The sequence below is a fragment of the Simochromis diagramma genome, unplaced genomic scaffold, assembly GCF_900408965.1.
Source record: "Simochromis diagramma unplaced genomic scaffold, fSimDia1.1 OVJJ01000746.1, whole genome shotgun sequence".
In the NCBI taxonomy this organism is placed as follows: domain Eukaryota; kingdom Metazoa; phylum Chordata; class Actinopteri; order Cichliformes; family Cichlidae; genus Simochromis; species Simochromis diagramma.
Genome location: NW_024386757.1, coordinates 1703282 through 1707892, shown reverse-complemented (window position 1 = coordinate 1707892; position 4611 = coordinate 1703282).

Below are 4611 nucleotides of genomic sequence, written 5' to 3'. Positions count from 1 at the left end.
ATATATAGAATGAATATGTATATTGTCATTATATTTTAAATTGTTATTATATTTATAATTATATTTACGTACAAATACTTACACCTGAAGATATTCGGGAATCAACAGTTCACACACGATTTTTGGATTACTGTTTGTTTTTGTTTTTTTTACAGAAAGGAACAAATGTTTATATTCTACCTTTAAGGAAATACTTATACTGTAGTGAAGTGAGAGGAACCATCCTCACTGGCACCATCTTCAATTCAATTCAATTCAATTTTATTTATATAGCGCCAAATCACAACAAAAGTCGCCTCAAGGCACTTCATAGATACAGAGAAAAACCCAACAATCATATGACCCCCTATGAGCAAGCACTTGGCGACAGTGGGAAGGAAAAACTCCCTTTTAACAGGAAGAAACCTCCGGCAGAACCAGGCTCAGGGAGGGGCGGCCATCTGCTGCGACCGGTTGGGGTGAGAGAAGGAAGACAGGATAAAAGACATGCTGTGGAAGAGAGACAGAGGTTAATAACGGATATGATTCAATGCAGAGAGGTCTATTAACACATAGTGAGTGAGAAAGGTGACTGGAAAGGAAAAATGCATCATGGGAATCCCCCAGCAGCCTACGTCTATTGCAGCATAACTAAGGGAGGATTCAGGGTCACCTGTGCTCCCACCTGGTCTTGCAAGTAGTAAGGGTAAAACAAGAGAAGTTGACCTTATGGTTGGTTCACACAGTGTGGGGCATCAACTATCAAACATGGAGGAGGAAGCGTGCTATATCCAGGGTCGTTGACTTGTATAGAGTGAACCAAAACGGCTACTACAGCATTCTGCAGCGCCATGCAATAACCTCTGGTATGCATCTAGTTGGTCAGGGGTTCATCCTATAGCAAGATAATGACACAAAACATAAGTCCAATCTATGCCAGACCTATCTCAGGGAAAAAGACCAAGTTGATAAGCTTGAAAACATGGAGCAGCCAGCACAGTCTCCAGACTTAAACCCCATTGAGCTGGTTTGGGATGAACTGGACAGAAGAATGAAAGCAAAGCAACCTACAAGTGTCACACATTTATGGGAACTTCTGCAACACATATGGGAAGAATTTCTGAAGAATATTTGATTTCTATTGGTGTGGTCAGCTGTTTTTCTCCCAAAGGTGGCTACTTTGATGAGTCAAAAGTTGGGCCAAGACGAGTCAATAGGTGCTCTGTTCAAATCCAAGTTGAGAGGTAATTCCAGATGAAAAATGCCAACTGGGAATTTGGAAATTCTGAGTTCTGACTTTATCTAAAAGGCACTGTAAGTTGCAGGATAGCCAGCAAAGTAAGATCATTATACACACACTAGCTGATGAAGAATAGGTGCTGAGGGACAGCATCTACTTTCTTTGACTTTTAACCATACCAAGGGTTCTGAATCAAGAAGCAGCTGCATCTAAACACCTCATTCAATGTCTCTTTAACATTGCTTATTGATTTTTATCATGGTTTGTCTTAACTCTGGGGAAAAGCTGATTTAAGTATCTTTAAAGTCCAGATTAATACACTTATCATTTGATGAAATGATAATTTACAATTAATCCCCAGTCAGTCAGTTCTTTAAAGTAGCCTGAAAATTCTCCTGGGCTGCTCGCATGGAAATTTACAAAATCAACATTGAGATTGCGGACCCCATAACGGCACCAGCTGCAGGCCCAAGGCTGGAGCCGAACAATCACTCCCTGATAACGACTGTGTTACGGCTATTCTTCCCGTCCCATGCAAGGACACCTGGATTGGCTGGAGGACTGTTTACTTAGCCTGATAGGCCGAAGGACGCTGTCTCAGCTAAACTATGGACACGCACACACACACACTTACACTGATAAGCACTCACTCATCCCCCCTCCCTTTCCAACGCCTTCGATGCTTGTGCCCTACCGGGGAAGATAGCAGTCAACTGGACCAGCGCAGATATACTGCAGGACCGGATGCGCTGTCTACACCGGCTCTCTCTTACCCTTTACCCGCCCCTGTTGCTTGTCTTGTGTTTCTATGGTGTATTGATAGTCATGTGCTTTTGTGCTGAGGTGTTTTTTCTGTTATCAAACTGTTCTCCCACTAGGAGCTCAGTCTGAGTGGAGTTTTTTTTCTCCTCCTCTTACCTCATGTAGTGTATTTTCGTTGTTTTTCCTATCAGCCTACCTTCTGACATGTCTGCCCAATGTGATGTTTGTGTAAAGTTGGTCAGAAGGTTCCTTTGTAAGTGCGCATGCGCCATTAGCGTGCTGCCTGCTGTAACCCTAATTTCCCTCGGGATGAATAAAGTATTCTGATTCTGATTCTGATTGTATAAGGGACTCCACTTTTCTCAAAAGACAAGTCGCCTGGATTTATAAAGACTATGTAAAGTGGTGGCAGCCAGTAATGAACCATCACCTCCCACTAAAGTTGTGGCACATTTCAGAGCACAAAAGGACAAAACAACAGTTTTGCACATTTTATCACAACATCCTACCAGTGTGTGATGAAATAAATGCCATCAGACTTCAGCAAAAACAAAAGACTGCCAACAGACACCTCCTCTCTTCTTCTGTGAGAGAACTATAGTCTTTACTGTAGAGTAAAACAATCAGAATTCTTTAAAAACATTATATTTATTACACTTATTACATGCCTTCTGAAAGTGTCTTTAGCCAGAACAAATACAAAAAGTTTTCTTTGGCTTGAAATATCCACTTTTATGTACCTCCCCAATAAAGACAATTTATACTATGAATTATGAATTAAACTTTGCTTTTGTTTCATCATCATTTCAATTGACTTTTAATGAGAGCATTTTTAATAGGTTTTTCCCTTTTTCCTCAAAGCAGGCGATGTAAAACCTGCGTATGAGTCTGGTGTTCCAGTAGTTTTAGGTTCATGGCAGTCTTGAGCCTCTGTCATAAACACTAAGGTGGGTTAGACTCAAAGACAGGACTCCAGTCTAAAAATTTCATGGGGTTCAATACTCAGGGAACAGGTCTCCATTAGTGAAGTCCAGGGTTCTAGATCAACAGGCAAATCCAAAGTTCCTTTCCTCAGAATGAATCTCACCAGCACTGAGTTCAGCTCACCAGTCTCTAGAAAATCTGCGCACAAGACAACTGGGTAAGTATTTTCACAGGAACAATAGCGCAAAGGGCAAAGGAACCAGCTTCACTAATTGCTATCTCAGTACACAAGGGCCAGAGGTCTATACTACAAAGCTGGATTTTAGCTTATCCAGGAAGCTTTAGGGCTAACTCTGTATTTTCTGTACTATTAAGGTGGTTTACTTGTTACTTGGGTAAATCACCATGCAAATTTATGCTGTGAATCTAGCCTGCCCTGGAACAGGCTGTTCAGAAAATAGGTTCCTGGAGGATCCCTGTACACAGACAGTAGGAGGGTCTAGTGGTTAATATATATATATATATATATATATATATATATATATATATACAGAGAGAGAGAGAGAGAGAGATAATATGTAATAGCTTTGTGTTTTGCTGATTACAATCAGTAATAAATAAAACTTATTCTTTGTTTTTTTTTGGCAGCAAACATATTTGCAACAAATTTATTAAATTAAATTTTATTAAATTGACATAGACACTCATAGATTGATATATTCTCTGATATAGAGTCTCTGGTGGAGGAATCTGTTTTATAAGTGCTAGCTGTTAAGCTGTACCTTAGTAACACTACTGAGTGGAATATAAACTGTGTGCCACATTGTCGTGGGAATGTTCACATATTTATTTGGTTATTTACTAAATGTATAAATGTTGTAATGTTTCAAATGTAAATCAACACACTTTCTAATTCATGGATTTTTTTTAATCCAAAAGATACATAAGAATCACTAACTATAGATTGTTGTTGAGCTCCCTTTGAACATTTCTTTTAATAATGCCTGCTTCTGTTACTAACTGATGGAAAAAATAAAACAGGTAATGTAACACTGAGACCCAGTCTTATTAAAAAATAATGGTTAACTGAGACATGAATAATCAAGCTGATGACCCCTCTGTATCCCTGACTCAGTCTGAGAAATACTACCCTGTGGATATCTTAATTAGCCTTTTGCCTTTAGAAAACATTAAGATAGTTCTCTATGTTTTGAGGTCCTTCATATGGAGCCTTAATTTAGTAGAAAATTGCAAGTAAAATAAGAAGACAAAGCTAGTGAAGTAATTTCAACAACTGCTCTTGATTTACCCCATTCACCTTTGAGAAACTGTAATATAAGCAGGCTTACATATCAGCTATCTCAATTAGGGTGAAATAGAGCTCATATTTTCCAGTGGTTGCCACATAATAAATCTGGCATGCTTTTAATGGCTTTAAGACAGAAAGTGAGGACAAAAGTCTGGAAAGGGGGGGGGAGACATGGACTTTTATATCATCCACTCATAATTTGGGAACAAATACAAATTGTGAATAATGTAAGATGTGATTTTCCTCACTGTATTATTTCACATTACATGGCCTGTTAAACACAGTGATGTGCATGGAGGAGTAAATGTACTGTACTCCACCATGTGTCATCCATCTCCTTCAGGCTTTGCACGTTTGTATGCCAACTGTCTACAAATCTCCCCCTATCACACTCCAT